Genomic DNA, 23,062 nt, shown 5'->3' with positions numbered 1-23,062 from the left:
AAAAGTAAATAATAGGATTAAATGTGTTGTAACAACATTTGGGGATACATTTCCTTCAGTGTTTAAGTATCTCTGAAATGTTGCTATAAATCAACGAAAAATGTGATATTATACCCAGATGTTTGTTTTTGGTGAGCATTTAATGGAATTCATCTAATGCATAAAGCAAAGTTAAATTTACGATATACAGATGAAAAAACTTACCTATTTATATAGCACCTAGTTTATTGATATTGTTTGGCAGAAACATCCCCATAGAGCTAGTGCTTTTTACATTCTAAATATTCACAGCACAAATTGAAACAGTGAAAGTATTGTGCAGATGGAAATTCATTCATTTAGACACTGGACTGAACTGAAGGGGAAACTAGATAGATTTTTCTGGGTGTAATAATTAGTAAATGTCAGTAATTTTTATAAATACACAGTGGCTTTTTAGGGCTTTTAGGGTACCTAGAATATTCTTCTTTGTGCTTTCTGATATTTGAGTTCACAGATTATTAGTATCATTTGTTAAGCAGAGAGGGGATTTGGACATGTGCACAGGGCTTTTTATGCAGCTTCATTAGCTAAATTACAACCAGAATGTCCTTTTTCAATATTTAACATTGATATTTTTCTCCTCTATAAACCCAGGTCAAACCTTACCTCCTTCAGGCAGCCTTCATTAAAATCCACTCCCGATCCCCAAACATAGGAGCTCTTACCTTCCTGTTAGCTGCCTAGTCTCTTAGTTTATTATGCGTGGTCCTGTCTTTATTTGTACTTCCCATATTCCTTTCTGATATATATGCCCTTGATGTGAGGCACTCAAAATACCTATCATGGTGATTTGCACTTAGTAAGTGCTAACAATACTTGTGAATAAATAACAAATATAATAATAGAGATGACTAACCTTTACTGACTTTTCCCTATAAGAAAAAGATCCAAGAAATGGAGGTAACAGACTTCCTATAGTTTGTTCTTATCAACCCTAAAGAGAGGTTGAGTTTTGTGGCTGCAGTGTTCCATGAGAGCATCCTCTGACCCCATGATTCCTTGATGCCAGCTTGAGAAGTACGCTTAGAGTTTAACTAATACATACATGGTATAGTGGAGGGCTCACCAAAATGCAAGGAAGAATGGTTTTCACATTTTTTAATAATTGAAAAATACCAAAAGAAAAATAGTATTGTGTGATGTGTGAAAATTATATGTAATTAAGATTTTGATGTCCTTAAAGGGTTTTTGGAACAGATCCACACTTATTTGTTTGCATATTGTTTATGGCTGCGTTCATGGGAAATGAAGTCAAATAGTTGCTATAACAGAAACTGTATGATTCACAAAGCCAAAAATATTCACTATCTGGCTCTTTTCAGAAAAGTTTGCCAAGCCCTGGTATAGTGAATTATCATGTCAATATGGCACATCAAGTTTTCTCTTTAACATTTATATTGTGTGAATCTGATAAAAAACAAATCTCATAGGCAGAATGGTTTGGAATATACTTTTCTGGGGAAAGACAGTGAACATATCCAATGCTGCATATATTTTACAAGGCTATAGATTCTACCTTGCATGGATCACTTTGTTTCATGACCTCTGACTTCACAGTGAATTTTGGATAGCAGTCATAAAAATACAGGATATAAAACTGTAGGTGGATTTGTGTAATTTCATCAGCACTGTTTGAGTAATAATTTACTGTTGACATGCTACTGAGAGTAATTAATAAACAAAGATGAAAACAAAGATGACACATATTTTGAAGCACCTCTTACTTTGTAAGCTCTCAATAAATAAGAGCAATTCAACCATTTTAAAAGCCCTTAAAAATAATACAACAGTATTTGTTCTACCCTAATGTAGGGCATTTTGTGCTCTGTGGATGATGTGGAGGGATAATACAATTGTGAATTAAAAATGGGAGACACAGACAAGAAAAGAAGGGAACGAGGACTGCAAAATAGGAGTTTGGGGGGCAACAGTTTTTCCTTTTAACAAAGAAGCTAGTCCAGAACAGAAATTGTTATTACTTGGCTGGCTTTTCAAAATAAAATAATGATTTGGGGTGATTGTAATAGTAAGAACTCAAAGAAAATGGAGTGTAGCTAAACCTTTCACAGCATTTTTTCTTTTGAAGTCTTTGTGGGGTTGCAGAAAAGAGGCTGGAGGAGGGAAGCTGTGAATTGGGAAGGAGGTTGATGTTCAAACCCAGCATCTTCCATGAGGTTAAGAAAGGTTTAAGAACAATATGAAACAGATAAAAATCTCTCACACTAATATTTTTTAATGAGTTCGAGTACTCTGAAAATATCATTTAGATAAGGACAGATAAGGAGTACTGAGTGTGAAATTACGAAATAGCAATTTATTTGTAACACTCGGAATTGTCAATGCCCACACTGTCCATAATATATTCCTTTTCTCAGGAGAAACATTGATCAAATCCATCTGAAATCGTTATAAATTACACCCCAATAGAGGATTTTACTCTTTTCTATTCAGATGTTGTTAGTTATTGTAATAAATTATCCTCAAGCATTCAGTCATATTATCAACATGTGGCTTCTCCTTTCCTCTCTTCCTTCTTTGAAGGCCTTCTCTAAACTATAGGCTAGAACAAAGGAAAGTCTCAGAACCTTGTGAAAAGGATTATGTGGTCGGCAGAATCCTAAAATGCTACCTTTCCCAATCAACCCTCAAGTTTTCCCTCTTAATCCTCAGGACTATGCATGTGATGAGCTATTAGGTCTGTGATTGTTATGTTACGCTACAAACGGGACTTTACAGAGGTAATTAAGGATAGTAATCAGTTGACCTACAATAGGGAGACTATCTAGTTTGGTCTAACTGGATCACAGGTGCTCTTTAAAAGCAGAACGTTTTCTCCAGCTGATAGAAGAAAGGAAAGCCAGGAATAGTTGAAGTGTGAGAAGGATTCAACTCACTGTTGCTGCTTTGAAGATGGAGAGGACTAGGTGAAAGGGAATACAGAGAGCCACCAAGAGCAGAGGCTGGCTGGCTGTCAGCCAACAAGACCTCTGACCTACAGTTGCACAGAACTACATTCTGTCAACAATCTAAATGAGTTTGGAAATGGGATTCTTCTCCAATGCTTCCAGTTAAGAGCCAGTTCCAGCCAAAACCTTGATCTCAGAATTGTGAGATCCTGAGCATTGAACCAAATTGAGCCCACCAGGACTCGACCTACGGAATGGTAAGATAACAAGTGGAAGGTTTTAAGCTGCTATGTTTGTGCTAATTTATTATACAGCAATAGAAAATGAATATAGATAGTACATGTACTCTTAACTGTTGATATTTCAAGATATAGACTTATGGGTGTAGGATATGGATTTAAACTGTCACCACTTAGACAACTGTCAGATGGTACTAAAAGACTCTCGGGATTTTCAATACTCTTTTTAGTTCTGAAGAGGACAATTGCATGAAAGCAGACTGTGACCTAATACCTAAGATTCAAATAGGAGGGAAATCTTATTGTTGTTATTATTTTTAGTGTTCTTTCTTTTTTTTTTTTTTTAAATTATTTATTTATTTATTTATTTATGGCTGTGTTTGGTCTTCGTTTCTGTGCGAGGGCTTTCTCTAGTTGTGGCAGGCGGGGGCCACTCTTCATCGCGGTGCGCGGGCCTCTCACTATCGCGGCCTCTCTTGTTGCGAAGCACAGGCTCCAGACGTGCAGGCTCAGCAATTGTGGGTCACGGGCCTAGTTGCTCCGCGGCATGTGGGATCCTCCCAGACCAGGGCTCGAACCCGTGTCCCTTGCATTGGCAGGCAGATTCTCAACCACTGCGCCACCAGGGAAGCCCGAGTGTTCTTTCTTTCTGAGTATATGAGGAAACCTTTTTTCTTTTCCTCGATCTCTCCCTAGTTCTTAATTTAGCAGACTATGCTTTTGCAAACTGAAATAAAACATTCTTTAAATGGTAACATTCTCCCTAAGGCTTTGGAATTCAGGAACACACACTTTCCTGAGTCTTTTAGCGTTTATTATGGCAATGACTGTTAATTGTACTAGTTCAATAAAAATCTGTTCTTATTTTTACCAGGACGTAATTGGATAAATTGATTGTGCAACCCAGACAATACCTGGAAGTGTCATATATGAGAGTAAATCTCATTTCTCCAGGTCTGACAAGCCCACCAGGAAAGAACAAAGGTGAAACCAATACCCATAAAACAATCCCAGAAGATTGGTCTGATATGCGTTCTAGAACTTACAGGCTGTAAATAATGTCACTCCTTGGTAGGCCAGAGATCCCACTGTATTTTAGGGACCTTGAGGAGAGATGAATTTACCCAAATTTATAGATCTTACAGGTGAACTTTGTTGAGATGAATTTCTTGGTTTTGGTTTCTTAGTCTCAAATAAAATAGTCAATATAAACAATTTAAAAACTATATCTGGAATAATATTAATAGATTATATTATTCCAGATAATATAATCTGAAAATATAATCTGAGATCCTTTATGAAATTTTTACAAAAATTAATTTTCTGACCTGGGTAGTTTTTCAGTGCTATTTGGCTCTAGATTAGCTGACCACAGCAAGCAGACTTGTCTAGTTAATTAACACCTCCTGCTATAACCACGTGTCAAGATAAAAGGAGACCAGCCTCCTTTTGTTTACAGGAATAATCTTTGGGAATTACTTGTTTTGTGTTTTATTGTTTGTATATTTGTGAGTTCAAGTGGATTGGAAAATATTTTGTGCCCACTAAAAAGAATAAGTTTTTGAGATCCGGACTGGTAAATTTTGGTATTTCTGCCCCTGGAACCAGATTTAACATCTTGTTTCCTTAATTAATGAGCTAAATAAATCTTTGCCGCATGTTTATTGTGAACAAAAAAATGTTGCCTGCCATTCTAGTAAACAATCAATATTGCCTACTGCAGCCACCCCCTCATGGTGAGCCCTGGGGGGTGAATTCAGGATGGAGGAAAACAGAACACTGTCCCTAGAGGGTTAAGATGCATACCTAAGGAATAATTTCAATGAGCCCAGACTCTTTCTTCTTCCCATACACAGAAAAGCACTAAAATCATTAACTTGAGAGGTTTGTCTTTTGTGATCAGCAGTAATCTTTTGGTGTTTGACTACATGGGTTTTTGTTTGTTTTGTTTCAATTTTGTTTTTGTTTTTCCCAGCAAAAACTCCTCTTCCCTTACCTCTTTGGAGCAATTCCTCAGAGCTATCTGAAAGGCTGTCTCCCAGGCTATGGTCCTCAACAAGGTTCCCTAATAAAACATAACTTGCAAATTTTAGGTGGTGCATTTTTCTTCAGTTAACATTATATTTGTATTGCAGTCATGTTTTCAACTTCTTGAAAATGATACATTATCAAAAATATAATTAAATCCACTTCAGTTTGCACACTTAACTTTTTATAATTTTAGTTTGATAATTTTTAACTTTGAGATTTCACTACAACATAAAGATTGTTTAACTTCTCTTTTAAAACCATTAGCTTTTAAAATTTTAAAGGAAACGTGCTATAATTTGATGCTTAACTTGCTCTTGGTCTTGGAAATTTCTATAATGTTAAGTGAGAGGAAAAGATTATATTTCTCTAAATCAACTGGTTAATTTAGGTTACCACTCTGTTTCAACATAAAAATCACTAGATCTGTTTCTTGCTAATTTGTCATTGTCTTACTTGTCTTAAATTTGCAAGAGTGTTTTCCAACCAGTGAATTCATCCATAGCTTTGATATCAACATTCCCTTAGTAAATTTTACATTGAAGAAACCTGAGAGAGCATGCTTTTTGAGTATGATATGCTACTTGCTTAGGAGCAACTGTAATTGGGTGAGAGCTGGTACTAAAGAAGAGCAAATATCAATGGCTGAGTGTAGAATGTGGTCAGTAGGAGCAATAGGTAGATAGTGGTATTAGTGAAAAGAAATTTATTTTTAAATTATTTTTCATGGGAAAAAGGAGCTAATTATTTTTAGTAAATTGCACATGGAAGAAGAACATGAAATAAGTATATATTTTGCTTTCCCTTTGGATTTCTTATAGAATGTCTTTAATTTTTATGTACACAATAAAACCAGTTACAGTATTTTAAACGACTTGAACCTGGATCAAATTATATTTTGTCAAATAATATTGAAATTATTCTTGCCTGCCTTATTCTGGAGAGAGATTTTATAAGATGGATAGAATAGTTGATCTTGGTTAGTCAATAAGTCTTCGTGACCATCAATTTTCCCCAGTAAGTCTTAGACACCAATCTATAATTTAAGTAATTACTATGGTATTAACTTAATTGCTCAGCCAGGAAACTCTTCCTAACCAGTTATTGACAAACAAACACAACAACAGGATATAACTCATTTTCATTTCAAAAACAGCAATTAAATTCAGCAAATGACAGGACAAATTTCTTTATTACATGATCAATGCAAAAGCTGAGATCCTGTTACCGATGACATTGAACTAGTCTTTCCCAGATGAACATAGAATTAAAAGAAGAAACTGCCATTAAATAAAAACAAGATATTTTACATTGTTTTCCAAGAAAATATTTTAATTCATAAATATTACATGTATTAAGGGATATCCTGGGAATTCCCTGGTGGTCCAGTGGTTAGGACTTGGCGCTTCCACTGCCATGGGCCCGGGTTTGATCCCTGGTCCGGGAACTAAGATCCCGCAAGCTGTGTGGAGTGGCCAAAAAAAATAAAATAGAAGGAATATCCTGATTTGTACTTTTTACCTGCAGTCACAGGACTGTATATTTGGTTGGTGTTCCATTTGGAAACAATTTAGGAAATCAGTTCCTAAGCTGGGTGTTGGTTGGCCACACGAAGAATATACAGGAAAGTATATGCTGAATTGCACTGAAACCATGGGCGAAGAAGAAAGTAGACTAAACTATGTGTATAGTTTTTATACATATATATTTTTATATTTGATACACTCCAGATTATGTTGAAAGCCAACATTTCCATAATTATAAAAGCTTATTTTTCTTGTCTACATAACTTTTCTCAGAAGTGTAGACCCTAAGACCCTGGACGGAGCTGAAATTCTATCCTGTCCCTATAATGATCCGTGTGAAGTCACATGTGAAGAATTGATTAATTAGGTTGGTTTCAGATCAACCACAGTATTTTAATTCCTGGTTAGGGAGGTAAGGGATGATGTATCCGCTTTAGTTGTAGGGTAAAAAATTCATTATTATACAGATGTGCAAAAAAAAAAAAAAAAGTGTGGGCTTTTATTTATCTATAACTGATAAAATTTTCCTGAGCCCTCAATTCCCTCAGTGGGGATAACTGGGGTAGGAATCAAAACTTCGATTTGCCATTTCAAGTTATATCATTTTCTTTCAGCTTAGACAGTTTCCTTCTAGTTAAAACAATTTGACTAGGTAAACATTTAGTCAACTAAAAAATCAACTTTTTAAAGTCAGGACTATTTGTCTTGTGCTTGCTTCCTTCATAAGAGGGCATCTAGATGAAGGGGAAATTTAGGGTCCTCATTGGAGGGATGGGGTGCCTCATTATGGTCTTTGTGCTGGTTTGGATTTGCAGTGGTTGATGGTTGACATCCACTGACTTGTCTGATCCAGTCTGATCCAGTCCATGAGTGTCTTGCTGGAGTTCATCAGTGAAATCTATGGAAATTATGGTCTGTTAATCTTGACTAGGGCAGAACTTGATTGTTTCCCCTCTGTGTGCTATCTTGATCCAAGAGGGCACCACAGACCCCCTCATTTGTTCCAGGTGTGTCTCCCACTTACTTGCTCCCTGGTCTGGGTGCCTGCCTTGAAGTTCTTTGCTATAAGGAGTGCTTTGATTTCCTCACTGTAACCACCTTTTTAACCATTTCCATCCACTGCCTCAACACTTACAACTCTCCTCTCCCTGCCCCACTGTGAAGGTGGTCTCATGGTACCTACTGCCAGAGTATGAAGTGGGAGATGGGGCCAAAGCTTGTGCTTTCAGTTCTCCTTTCAACTTAACTAATACCCATCTCCCATGATTTTAATCCTGAGAGGTGTAGGTAGATCATAATATACATCTGAATGGTTGTTTCCTCTGCCTGTCCTTTCCTTCCCAATATCTCCTCTCCTGGAAGAGAAAGGCTTTCTGCTCCTTCCTCCTTTCTGAAAGAAAGTCGTTGATGCCAAATCATGGGTTTCCTCTTCCCTATGGTCTGTAATCAAACCCTGCCATCCCATTTGCTCAGCCTTGTTCTTAATACATTAATGAGAGCTAAATAAATTTGGAAAATATTTTGTTTCTCAACAAATTTTGACATTCAAGCCTATGGACTAGCTGAAAAATTACACCTTGGTTGTCAAAAGCTGAACTTTTTTTTTTTTCTCTCTAGATTTCTATTGTAATCATCATAACTATCCTGGAGGCAAATGGATGCCTCTGAAACCATTTGTTTATTTTTTTCATTTGGCAAAAATTTATTGAGCATATATTACATGCTTGACACTGTTTCAGGTGCTTATGTGCTAGTGGCAGAGGCAGACAATAAATCAAAGAGATAAGGAAAGTATTAGAAAGTGATGAATACTAAGGAGAAGACATGCAAAGAAGGGCAACTGGAAGTGTTTGGGTAGGGAAGTTGTGCTGTTCCCCAGGGCAGGGGTAGGAGTGGGGTCGGCTAGGGTCGGGGTGGGGGGAATGCCTCACTAAGAATGTGACAGTTGAGACAAGTCTGAAGGAACTGAAGGATTCATCACACAATATCTGGGGGAAGACCATTTTAGGCAGAAAAAAATAGCAAGTTCAAAGGCTTAAGAGCAGGAAGTGTATCTGCTTGGAGCAAAAAAGGAGTTGGAGATGAGGTCAGAGAGGTAATGAGTAGTCAGGACATAGAGGACCTTGCAGATCGGAGTTGGACTTTGGATTTTACTCTGGGTGGGTCAGGAAGTCACGGGAGCCTTTTAAGTGAGGAATGACATGATGTGAAGCGAGTTGTAACAGTCTGTAGAAGAGTAGCGGCGCAAGTAGGGAGACCAGTGGAAGTGACTGCAGTAATACAGGTAAGGGATTACGGTGGCGTAAACCAAGCCTGTGGCTATGAGGAAGGGGCTAAATTTTTGGTATATTCTGAAATTTGGAAACATGTTTTGAACTGATTTGATAACAAACCAGATATGGAAAGTAAAGGAAAAGAAGCAAGGATGGCACCAAGATGATGGTACTGAAAACTTGAAAAAATGGAATTGACTGAACTGAAAAGTAAAATGAGTACATTTGGGGCGAGGGGATATCAGGAGCTTAATTTTGGACATGATAAGTTTGGAATGTCCATTAGGCATGCAAGTGGAGATGCTAAGTCAGCAATTAGATTTGTAGGTCTGGAGTCCAAGGGACAGGTCTGGGTTGGAAACATTCTTTACATTGTTACCATATTAGTCTTAATTTGTTACCTATGAATAATAAAAACTTGCCTTGTTTGACAGGAAAGAAACAAAAACAGAGTAAATTTAAAGAAGTTAATGGAATGCCTGAAAACCAAACCAACATTTTTGGTTAATAATCATTTTAAAGAGCACCTAAAATCTGCCCCTCCCCCATGAGAGATGTTGAAGTAAAAAATTACAGATGGAAATTATTCAACAGTTCTTAAAAATTGAGAGTATTCAGATTACTTTTAAGTTTCAGTTATCCGGGTGACTTGTTCCTTCACCTCCTTCAAGTCATTGCTCAATTATTTCCCTTTTAAAAGAGAGCTACCCTGACCAATGTATTCAAGTTTCAGACTTATTTTTTTTCACCCTCTCCATTCCAAATCTCCTTAAACTGCTTTACTTTATTTTATTTTTTGTTTATCAATAGTATTTGTCACTTTCTCAAATACTATGTGATTTACTAATGTTTGTTCATTGTTGCAGTGAACTCAGCTTGTGCAAAGCTCTCCACCCTGCTGGCCTCACCTATAATTCCAGCTTTGGCCATGAGCAGTGGTTCCCTGAGGTCTCTGACCAGCTTCAAGCAGCTTATCTGAAACCTGAACATGCCTCACCATAGACTCACATCTTAAAGTCCAGCCTTAGGGCTTCTTTGCAGACTGCCTTTGGAAACCTGCTGGGTACAAAATTAGCATAACCTGAAGGTGGGGGAGTTAATCCTGCAGGGCTACTCTGGGCCAATGGGAGGTGAGCATTTTCTTCCCTCAGGCAGATGTTCTTGGATGCTTTACACAAAGTATCCCAAGGGTTAGAACACACAGTCAACCAGAGTGGTGGCCAACTTCCTGCATCCATTAATTGATTCTTCCACCATTCTTTTATTCCACCCATCCCCTACCTCCCACTGCCCCGCCCCCTCCCATCTCTAAATCCTATCCACTGCGATCATACTCCTAAATTAACCACTTATGCCTAATTAACCATTGGTCACAGGCTTTGCTTTATGGAGAATTCAAGTGAAGAATTTTTTTTTTTTTTCCTATCTTCTACCACTTCAGCTGTCCAAAGGGAGTTGATATATCCCAAGCATCCAGAAGACTTCCTGGCATCTGACAAGTTCTCAACAAATATGTGTTGAAATGAACTGAATGTAATTTGGTTCTCTAATTTCTAAATCAGGTACGGAGTAGGAATTTGGAACTTCAATGACAAAGCACAGCTATCAAAATGATACATAACCTCATAGGTCATTGAACTACACCATAGGGGAGTTCAAACAGGAATAGAATAGAGAGTAGGGTTAAAGAGTTTGCATTCAGGAGGCATACTGCTTGCGTTGTGTATCACTTTGCTGCATGTATAAACTTGGAAAGTTCTTGAACTTCTCTGTGCTGAAATTTCTTCATCTGTAAAAAGGGGATAATAGTAATCTCTAATTCAAAGAGATGTGAGGAGCAAATGAGTTAACATATATAGAACATACATGGCATATAGTAATATGTTTGAATATATAGAACATACATGTTTACCATTATTATTTTTGTTATTGTTATTATTATTAATTTCCACCACACATATTATGGAGACCCAGCACCAAATTAAAACAAGTGGACATTGCCAGATTTTAAAGATATCTAGCCAAAATCAACCATTTTCTTATATCTCACTTTTTTAGTTACAATTAATATTTACTCTAATAAACATTTAAACAATATAGAAATATATAAAGTTCCATGATATATTCCATTGCCACAGCCCAGCTGGTTTGATTTTATTTAAGCATCAGTTCATTTGTTTGCTAATAATATCAGCCCAATTTATAAATGAATTAACCAATTCATGATAGATACTAAAATTTCATCGTATACTACCTTATACTTGGGCCCCAATGCCAGATGCAGACAACATCAACTTATTTTGCTACTCTGAAGCTTATGGACACAACATCAAACTAATTTTCAGGATTCTGAAATTTCATCATTTGTGAAGTGGAGATTGCCATGCCTACCCCACCATGTTTGGGGGAGAATCAGATGTCACAGTGTTCATGAAGGGGCCTAGCACGGCCTCTGGCATGTAGTTGAAGATCAATAGCACTAACTGAAATCAGTGCTAATTGGAATAACACTAACTGGAATCTCATCCACATCCCCACTTCTCTGAGTTTGGTGCTGTAATTTTTCTTAAGAATTCAAACACAAATTTTAGCCCTACACATGTCTCATTAGTACTTGGCAATTGGAACACTTTCATGAAAATAAATGTTCTGGAGATGTGTGTTAGAGATTGAAACCTTTTCATTAGCCATAACAGCACCAGTTACAGAGTTATTTCAGCTGCATTCAGTTTGTAATTTAATTTAGTAGGTCATAATGAGAATTACTAAAAGCAACCAAACCCGCGTTCTTTGAATTCTTTTAACTTGGCATTATGTGCTGAGCAAATGGGCTTATTAAGCAAGCTGCTTGTAAGGCATGATACCTTGGTTCATATACTAACCTGTGTTTTACAAAGTTTAAACTTATAAGACATAAGTGCTGAGTGTGATTCTTAAGATAATAAAGATAAGGTAATGAATGGAACATTAGACTTTGTGTTAAAAAATTAATCTCGAACTGGATGACCTTGACTTAACCCTTCTTTACTTTGTAAGTCTATAAAATATTTGGTTATGGCAAGGTAGAAGGAGATTATAGTAGAAGATATCTTCTCCTATTTCCTTCACTGGTATTTACGCCCAAAAACTCTACAAGGAAGGTCCTATATACATTCAAGACATTGTTCCTTTAGCAGTTGGGAACCTCAGAGTGAGATTCAAAGACTAGGAGAGTACTTCCATGAATCTGAAGGAGGAAAGAAGACTGCTTAGTTTTATTGCAGACGGCTGCCAACTTCAGGATGTGCCAAAGTCTTCTTCTATTATAAGGTGACTTATGAAAATCATATAATACCCAGTTTAGCACTTTTACTGCTTTTAGATTAAGTGCCATAAGCTCATGGGATCTGTAACCTCACAAAATCAAAAAGATGAGGAAAACATGATTTTTAATCAGTCAGTCCTGTAACGTGAATTTATTTACGACCACTTTGACTCCTGAAACTATTTAGTCCTAATCACACATTACAAGTGAGATGATTTAGGATAATAAAATTGTGTCTTTTTACATCAGTACTAATTAAGTGCCTGAGGCAGAGCAGGTACTAAATTAAATACTGTAGTAAATTCCCATGGAGTTTTATTTAGGGAGAAATGATTATTACTAAAGTAAACCAAAATACTGGAAGAAACACATATGAGGTCATTTAAAAAAAGGGTTTCTGAAGCTTAAAATGAAGTAATATTTTACTTGAAATAATACTGAATAATTAATGAAAAGGATTGAGTCTGTATAAAAGTTTGCACTAAAATCATTTTCAGAATAACTCTTCAAAAATAGGATTCTCGAATCTAATTATCCCTTTCTGCAAATTTAAGAATGTACTTAGACGATTTGAGGCTACATACAATGTTAAAAATCTACATAACCAAAAATCCCAGAAATGGAGATGAAAGCACACTATAATTCTAAACTGTTTGGGATTATCATTTTTCAAAGGTATTTCCTGCCCAGTTTTAAATGTCTGGTGCTAAAAATGATAAGCAAACACTTCTGTCAATAGACCGCTTGTGTTCCTTACTCTGTTCTTCTCAAAGTGACAAAGTGCCTTGATTCCAGCAGTGATTCTCCAGTCTGCTTTCTCCTTGGGTTTCCATTGTGACCGTTAACTGCTGAAACCGAGCCCAGAACCGAGGATCACAGGATCTGAACGTTGCAAGTGATACCAAAGAGGTAAATTAACTCATCCCTCTGCCTTTAGGAAGGACTAACTGTGTCCAAATCTTTCCAGAGGAATAATTTTACATCCTAATGAGAGTGGAAAAACTAACGAGTGGGAATTCTTTAGCAACTCGTTTGCATACTTTTGGACTATTTCTATGCTAATGTAGTTGCAACAGCAAGGAAGCATTCTAAAGACACATGGGCGTTGCTCCCCTCACCGCCAGATTAGCGCATGACTAGGATTAGGCATCTAACTGTTACAAATTCATTAATTTGCCTGAGAAAATTCTTTTTGCAGATTAAACAACTGCATAGCATATAACCATTTTTACACATCTTATTTTACATGGGTAAACATTTCGACTCAGTATTTTTTCATCTCTCGCCTCCCTTTAACTTCCCTCGCCATTCTTTTGCTTTTTAAATTTGGTCCTCTTTCTCCCTGGCCTGCTATTTACCCTCCACCCTGGGTAATGACACCACTAAACTTGAAGTTTAGCTCATTACCTTGGCACCATCTTCTTCTGACTTTTTATATTCTATTGGATGCCAAATTCTGTAATTTTAATGCTTTAAAAATGACTCCTGAGTCAGTTTTTTCCATTCTGTTACTACTACCTTACTTTAGGCTTCTATTATGTTTTGCTCGGATATAAATTAACTCCCCTATTCTTCTCCTTGCTTTGATTTCTCTCCAGCTCCCAAGTATATCTCATGCACTGCTGTCAGAGTGGTCAGCATAAAGCACAGCTTGGACTTAATCTTGCATTGAAACCTTCAATAGTTCCTCAATACCTTCCCAAGCGTCCAAACTCCTTGACTTGACTCTTACACCCCTCTTCCCATGTTATGATCCAGTTCCCACCTAACTTTCTAGCTTTACTATCTACTTTTTCTCTTTCACATGGATGACAGTCTTCCTAAACTATACAAAATTTTCTAAACACACTCTAAATTTTCTTACGCATTTTTCCTAATTCCATGTTTTTGCAATCTTGCTTCTTATTCTTCCAATATTTACCTGTGGAAATCTGACACCTCCTTAAATTCCCAATCAACCAAGAAACTAACGAACCAACCAACAAAACAATTATAAAAGCAGCTCTATGTTACCCTGTGCTCCTACCACATCAGGACCATACTGAACATCCTAAATATGTAAACTCTAGTCCCCACTCAAATACCTGCTAGAAAGATATTATTATAACCAGTTCACAGGTGAAGAAACTGACATTCAGAAGTGTTAGTGACTTGTACCCTAGGCTGCACAATTATAAGTGGTATGTGGCATATCCCAGTAGTTACCAACCTAATACTCTTTCTTCCTTTTTTTTTCTTTAGCAGAACCCTGATTTTTTTTTGAGGGGGGGGAAGGGGAAGGGTTGGAACAGTGTAACCAGATTTTAAAAAACAAAAAACACAAAAAACCCATATATTCCAAACTCCTTTATAGCAAAAAGTGCTTTGTGACATAGTTCTAGCCAAGAAGATTTATGTGGCAATCTGCTGGGGATTTTGGCAATGTTGTGTTGTCACTTTCATGTCTCTTCCTTCCTCCTTATTCTTTAGAAGCACTGGCTGAGATGCCTGGTAAAGCAGGGACCATCTTGGGACTATCAGTTTGGAGTCTAACACTAAAATAGGTAGAGCAAAACAATGAAAAGAGCCTGAGGCATTGATGGTACTGGGTTGGAGCTGCTGCACTGTCACCTGTCCAGAAATGCTTGTTGGGTAAAAAGACTAAAGCCTAACTTGCTTAATTTATACATTGGGTTTTCTGTTGCTTAACTGGTGCATGATGGAAATGGGCTTCGTACCTAGATCTGTGTCACCTGGATTCTCCTTTAGAGAATCATCACTGCGTTCTTCATGGATCCACTTAAACCTTACCTGAATCCTCATCTCTGAAATAAAATTTTCTTTCTTATGTACTCTCATGAAATTCTGGGCTACCTTTTTTTTTTTTATAGTAAGAACATTTCTTTCCTTTTTTTTTTTAAATTAATTAATTTCTTTTATTTATGGCTGTGTTGAGTCTTCGTTTCTGTGCGAGGGCTTTCTCTAGTTGCAGCAAGCGGGGGCCACTCTTCATCGCGGTGCGCGGGCCTCTCACTATCGCGGCCTCTCCTGTTGGGGAGCACAGGCTCCAGACGTGCAGGCTCAGTAATTGTGGCTCACGGGCCCAGCCGCTCCGCGGCATGTGGGATCTTCCCAGACCAGGGCTCGAAGCCGTGTCCCCTGCATTGGCAGGCAGATTCTCAACCACTGCGCCACCAGGGAAGCCCTGGGCTACTTTTAAGGGCCCTATGATTTCCTCTTTTTATTTGGAATTTTTATTGTAGATTGTAAATTTCTCAAGAATACAGTCTATTACTTCCTTTCTTCCCTATACATAGAAAACACTGAATGAATGTTTACTGTGTTTGATTAAAATCCATAAAATTTACTGTATAGTTTTCTATTATCTGAGTCTTTTATGAATTTGTTTTAATCTTCTTTAAGTTTGTTAGGAACATACATGTAACCCAAACCACACTGATCTGAGCTCCCAATGAGTCTGCGAGAAATGAGCTCCCTCAGGTCTTCCTGCAAGTTTCTCAGTTTATTGCCTTAGGGGTGCTTAGAAACAAGGTCCTCTGGTTGGTTCATCGGCTAGCTCTCTTCATTTTTCCCTGAGTGGCCACTTCTGATGCTGCTGAGACCGCCACTCTGCCCATTCCAGACTTGGGGGAGGAAATGCTGTTCTCACTACCCCTTTACTCCATAGATCTTTTCCTAATTACTCATTGTACAACTGGAACCAGACTTTGACTCAAAGAAAACAACAAAAGAATGGGGAATGAGGCAGTGGAACCACGTAGATTACATTCTGAATCTTGTACATCATAACTGGTTTCCGATAGCTGATGAATTTTATAATAATAATACTGTAACTGTTACTACTGTAACAGCATTATTGTCAATTTTGTCATTTGCTAGTGACACTGGGACATTGTCACTAATTTTCACAAATAACAAATGAAATTTTAAAATGTGGTAATAGAGTCTTGATTTCAAGGGGTTTAAAGAACTAGGAAGTGAGTGTAGATACATTTTTAAGGTATTTTTGTGGAGAAAGGAAAGGAGTAAATATCAGGACTGGAGCTGGAACTTAAGGGAGTGTTAGGAACCAGGTTTTTGCTAAATAAAGAAACATGAAGAAGAAGGAAGAGGCGGATGGAAAGGAAAAGAAGTGAAATAAAAGGGAGAAATGGAGAGATTTAATTAAAGACCTGTGAGTAATATCCTGGTATTCTCCTATGCAGTGTACAAACAGTGCTCTGTGCTCTTAATAGGAAGAGGAAGTTCAAGAGATACGTCTTTGAAGAGGAATTATTTAGGAATTAATGTGGAAAGAACTTAATGTCAAGTATTTTTTCAGGCACAAGAGCAATATAATTAAACTAGGTTCTTTTATACACAGTCAGTACTCTGTACCATATATACTAGCCTTCTGTTGGTCAGTTTATAATTTTGTAATACTTTCTGATGTTTTACTATCGACTTCAAAGTGAGGTAGGCTTTGATAACACATTCTGATTTTAAACTACTATAGTAGAAAGTTGTAAAATCTACTATTATTTTAAATCTTTTTAAAAATAGGACACTCCAAATGTGTTCCACGGGACTGAGGCTGATGCAAAGAGACATTGCAGCGCTCTTTGGCCTTTGGGATTCAGTCGTTAAGAGAGAGCTGCCAACTCCGCCTTACCAACAGGGGATTGAGTTTGTTCACTCTTCTCTGGCTCCAGCACAGAAGGCGGGCTGTCTGCAGCCTTTGTAAAACTTAAGGTAGTTCTTCCCTTGGAAGACAAGACAGACCCTCATTTGCTCATTGATCCCTTCCTGGAATCTTGTGACAGAATAGACACTAACTAACAGGAAAGGCATGTAATGAAGAGAAATTAAAGAATGCATCCTAATGATGAGTTTTATAGATTAATTAATAATGATTTTTGGTTGGCATATAGACTTTCTGGGTTGGCTACATGATAGATGTTTTAGACTCTTTACATTCTTTCAAATTCTAGAATATTTTATACTTTTTGAGGTAAGTTCTTTCAGATTGAGAGATTCTTGGATAGTTAATTTATATTTTTTGAGGTCTTGGGATGTATCAATTGCCATGAAGAATATAATTGATTTGTAAGATTTAATTGAGCTGGTATTCTTATATGTAATGTACAAACAGTGCTCTGTGCTCATGGATAAAAAGAGAAAGCTCAAGATATGCCTTTGAAGAGAAATTATTTAGGAATTAAGATGGAATATGAGGTTGGATATCTCAGTGTATTTCAAAGGAATATATCCATTCTGCCCCTGGAAGGCAGGATCTCTCTCTCCCTCTGTGTTTTCTTGTTCCAGGCAGGCAAAGCCTGCTTGTTCCTCCTTAGTAACTGTCATTGCCTCCTGCTGGTCTTTCATTTAGCAGGAGAGGGGGTCAGATGAGACTTGATTAATAAATTGTCATTCCTCTCCTTCCCACCTCTCTCAAGCTCTGCTATCATAGAATCGATGTTAAATTGGTAAATACACTATCTTAAATAGCTCAGATCTAGCAAACTGAAATTTAATTGGTTAAATATAAATGCAGCTTTCTCCTGTCCCCTATCCCACATCCTACTGTGAAGTACATAAGTGCAGTAGAGGAGAGGTAAGTCAGAAAGAGAAAAACAAATACAGTATGCTAACACATATATATGGAATCTAAGGGAAAAAAAAAAAAAAAAAAAGGTCATGAAGAACCTAGTGGCAAGATGGGAATAAAGACACAGACCTACTAGAGAATGGACTTGAGGATATGGGGAGGGGGAGGGGTGAGATGTGACAGGGTGAGAGAGTGTCATGGACATATATACACTACCAAATGTAAAACAGATAGCTTGTGGGAAGCAGCCGCATAGCACAGGGAGATCAGCTCGGTGCTTTGTGACCACCTAGAGGGGTGGGATAGGGAGGGTGGGAGGGAGGGAGACGCAAGAGGGAAGAGATATGGGAACATATGTATATGTATAACTGATTCACTTTGTTATAAAGCAGAAACTAACACACCATTGTGAAGCAATTATACTTCAATAAAGATGTTTAAAAAAAAATAGTAACTAATAAGAAAAGGTTTTAGTTTTACACTTCTGTTTTTTCTAAAATAAGCAGCTATTATCTTTCTAACAAAAGTTTAAGCGTCATTTAAAATTATTGTGAAAGCTCATGGTAGATAAAGTATCCCCTCCCAAATTTCCTGCCTCCAAATGTTTATATAGTTCTGTGCATAATGGACTCTGATCTTTGCCAATGTATCAACTCCATGAATATATCAACTCCATGAATATATCAACTCCATGAATGTTCTATCATTCAGTATCTAGCCAGGAAAACAGAAACTACCCTCAGTCTTTCAAATAGAGGGAATTAATACAGGGAATTGGTTACCCAGGTGATGTAAAACAGAGACGCTAGACAAGGGTTGGTGAAGGCAACCCAGAGAAACTCTGATCACCCTCAGACTGGAAGCAACAGATGAATGTGTGGTTACCAGACAGCAGAAGCTGGACTCAGGTCACAGCCAGCACATGATGAGAGCTGGACCAGTGATCATTGGGCAGAGGGTGAGGGTGCTAATGGCAAGAGCTGGAACCGTGGAAGAGACATGACACTGTCAGAGATTTTTTAGGATGCAACCAGAGAAGGGATGAAATACCCTAAGTTTTCCCTGTAACGAAGACCCTGTTAGGATAACAAAATCTTGCTTGTGTCTTTTAAAGACTCCTGTGTTTTGGCCCTGAGGGCAGGAATCAGCTGTGAGCTAGACTGAATTCTATTCAATAGAGATATTTGTAGTGCTGCAAAACCAGAGTCAGTGAGTAGGAGGACTAGCTCGTCATAGATTAGATAATATTTACCAGTGGGGTAAAGCAAGGTTGTCTTTTTGTCCTTCTCTTTATATTATAATTACTGAAAGACTGATTTATGCCCTCCCATTTGTCATTCTGTAATACAGAAAGTAGAAAGTTAATAATAATAGCTGTATTTGTATTATGTGCAAAATTGTTCTAAGAGCTTTATAGGTATTAATGCTTTTAATTCTCAAGATAACCTCATAGGCAAAAGTACTACTATTAGCCCATTTTATGTAAGAGGAAGTTGAAGAATAGACAGGTTAGCTAATAGGCACACTGTTACATAGAGGTGACAGTTGTATTTTGGGGTACTAGAAGTGGCCTTTGTGGTAAGTTCTGCTGTGTGATTATTGCCACAAAGAAGGTCCTCAGATAAACTCTTCTAAACTGGAGCACTGTCTCCTTATAGACATCGCCCATATGCCAGTGCCTTAAACCAAGCCACCGTCTTCTCTTCCCTATCCACTACTGTGGACTCTGGACTCATCTCCTCACTTCCGTACTTGTCCGCTTCAGTTTATTCTGCAGAGCAGCCAGCATAACCTTTTAAAAACACATCTCCTGGGGCTTCCCTGGTGGCGCAGTGGTTGAGAATCCACCTGCCAACGCAGGGGACACGGGTTCAATCTCTGGTCTGGGAAGATCCCACATGCCGCAGAGCAACTAAGCCTGTGAGCCACAACTACTGAGACCGCGAGCCACAACTACTGAGCCTGTGTGCTGCAACTACTGAAGCCTGTGCGCCTAGAGCCCGTCCTTTGCAACAAGAGAAGCCACCACAGTGAGAAGCCTGCGCACCACAACGAAGAGTAGACCCCCCCTCGCCGCAACTCTGAGTCTGCCACGCGCAGCAACAAAGACCCAACACAGCCAAAACTAAATAAATAAAATAAATAAATTTAATAAAAGAAATGCCTTAAAAAAAACAAAAAAATACATCTCCTCTTCTCAAAGCCCTCCAGTGGTTTTCCATTGTTAGTAAAGTCCTACATTACTTAAAAATATTATACCATGGGTTTTTAGTGGACAGGCATAGTTTGGAGTTCTGCTGCTTTCCTGGTGTGATTGGGCAGCCATTTATTTACCAACTTGTCTCCTCTTGAAGGGACGTTGTCTTTACCTCTTATACTCAGAGGCCATGGGCAAGCTCAGAAAAATCATACTGAAATCATCGTCACCTCCTGCCTATGAGAAGAGCATTGATCCATAGGGAGCAGAGAGCTCCAGAAAGTCTGGAGATTTGTATGTTAGACTGAACTCACCCCCTGGAACCCCCTTGGGGGCTTGTGAGTCTGCTGGAGCTCCTGGCAAAGTGACAGACATTTTGTAATGTCTGTCAGTGGTGCTATTTGTTTTGGCCTTTTCTGGATAAATTTGGTGGGCAGCCAGGGCAACAAAGGGCACTCCTCAGACTAGAGTTGGAAGAGGAAACTGAGGTGAATCTCTAAGTAGTAGAGAGGGGTGTAGGGCAAAGAAAACTGGCCAAGGACAAGTATGAGCTCAATTCACTATTTGCTTATCTACTTGCTTATATTGAATAAACAGCGAAAGCTAAAAGAGTGCTACAGAGGGCCTTAACATGCTGGAGAAGTGCTTGGTCCCCAGGGTACTCTACATTTCATCCCGGTGGCAATGAACCATGCCAGGATTCCAACCTAAGTGCTGCCCTTCACTAGCAAAATATCTTAGGTGTGTCATATGTGTGATTAACAAATAAGGGACAGTGTGAAAAGCTTGGCGCTGTCTTTGGCATTCACAGTTCTGAGAACTAAAGAAGAAGATTAATTGATATGTAAATATATGGAATATTTACTAGCTGATAAATAAAGGGCATGACAAAATATCTTAGAAAAAAATTGATGTTCTTATACACTAGTTGTAGCTGATCAAAATTACTAGAATAACTATAGAAAAGTTTTTTTTTAGAAAAGTTTTTGGTTTTGTTTCTAATTGCTTCACAAAGTTGGAGAGGGTGGGCTCTGCATGATGACTACAACTAGAATAATGTTTTACTAGTTGTTATATTTTAATCTAAATAAGTTGCCATGATTCTTCCCAAGACTTCACTGCTTACGAATTATATTGAGCCCAATGGGTTCTGTAAAAGAACTTTGAAACCTCTTTCATTGCTTCAGACTTTATTCAGCCAAAATAATTACTGAGGACGTTTCAGCCTGCCTTTTTTTCAGTTCAGAGGTCGTTCACACTGACTTTTCTTGCTTTGAGTTCATGCAAGACATCATTAATACATTACATGTGCTCTTAAAATATTAACTCTTCAGATACTTCATTAATGTACATGTGTATATAGCTATTTATATATTTTTATCTGAATCGATGAAAATACCTCTTAGGTGAAGAAAACACTTATTTTACTGCACGTTGAATTGCAAGACATCACGATCTAGTACTTCATAAATATTTTTCCTTCTTAAGTCATTGCCTGGAAAATAAGTTTGTCTCACTTTTTCCATAAAGCTAAAGCTGTAGAGATCAAATTTTGTAGATGACACAAAAGAGTTTCCTCCATGAATAACCACAAGCTCATGCTATTGGAAAGGTCTTCAAGAAATGACACAGTTCAGCCTGAATCCAGATGGGTCTACTACACACTGACAGTTATTCTGTTGTTCAGACCCCCTGAGACAGACTATCCAGAGCCTCTTGCTATGGTAGCCTAGCTGTCTCATGTTAATCATCTTTTTCTTTTTCTTTTTTTTTGGTTGTTTGTTCTACAAAGCTTTATCTGATGTCTAATTTCTGTTACTAAGAATTATGCCCATTCTTGCTATGGTTTTGATCTTGGCAGACAGAACAGCTGGAAAAAAGAAATGCTATGACAGTGATTATTGAGTGAAAATTGAGTGGGAGCTAAAGTTTGGTGATATTTTACTATTTTAGATGCTTTAATGCCTTTTGAGTGTTGATATAGAGATGTCACATTTAATTTATTTGAAACAAATTTAAGGGAAAAATCATTCTGGAAACTCTCCTATAAATGACTAAAATTCTTATATCAAACTAAGTCATTTTTTATCTAGTGTTGATATGAGAACACTCTTTTCTCAGTAGAAGTGCTCTATTTCTTAAATTAGCTCCATAAATCTCTACATTCTTTCCAACTGATTAAGACAAGTTCACATTTGAAATATGAGGAGTCTGAAATGGAAGTTGAAGGTACTCAACAGTATATAAAGCACTTTCTAGACTAAAAGCTTTCCTTAGAACTGTGATATTAAAAGCAGTGACTAAATATATAAAATGATGACCAGATTACCAATAAGTGTACATCTCAAACACAAATCATTACTTTGCATTTAGGGAAGACAAATATTAAATTCTTGCATCTTGCTTAATGTTCAACCTGCTTATGTAAGTAGATGTTCTTTTTTTGATTAAGGGTTTTTACATGTGAATATGAATTCTGAATCTCTACATGTTATATAAGCACAAAAAACCCTGCCTCATATCATAGTGATACTCGTGAAATATCTTGCTTAATCAGTTAATGAACACAAAGCTAAATAAAATCTATTTTTCTACCATAAAATATCATTTATTTAGCAAATATGAATTGTGCTCTAATATTAAGCAATCTTCTAGGTGGAGGAAGCATAGCTTGTGATTCTCAATACAAACAACCATGATCTAGAACTTTTTCTTCATGGGTTAACGTGTAGCAGATGTCTTTAAAAATCTATAAAAATTATGTGAGCTTACATATTTTAGGAAGTTTTGCTTTTTAAACATTTCTATTTTCTTTGATTTTATTGTCCATTTGTATTTAACATTTATCATTATGAAAATAAAATATTCCCATGATAATTATCTCAAAAATATAGACAAGCAGAAAAAAAGAAAAACATCCTAACATAAATATAATATGTTGATGTATTTCCTTCCAGATT

At 37.3% G+C, this 23,062-nt stretch overlaps 1 long non-coding RNA gene across 1 annotated transcript in view; it reads left to right on the top strand.

The window, feature by feature from the left end:
• Positions 1-23,062, top strand: part of LOC309630289 — a 119,046-nt gene that overhangs the window by 17,554 nt on the left and 78,430 nt on the right. Inside the window, exons 2-3 of the long non-coding RNA XR_014245571.1 lie at positions 10,456-10,576; positions 13,117-13,227. This is a non-coding gene — a long non-coding RNA (uncharacterized lncRNA). The remainder of the gene's footprint in view (positions 1-10,455; positions 10,577-13,116; positions 13,228-23,062) is intronic.

The sequence above is a fragment of the Balaenoptera borealis genome (genome assembly GCF_965194805.1).
Source record: "Balaenoptera borealis genome assembly, chromosome: 6".
NCBI lineage: Eukaryota > Metazoa > Chordata > Mammalia > Artiodactyla > Balaenopteridae > Balaenoptera > Balaenoptera borealis.
This window is presented reverse-complemented; position numbering and strand designations above follow the sequence as displayed.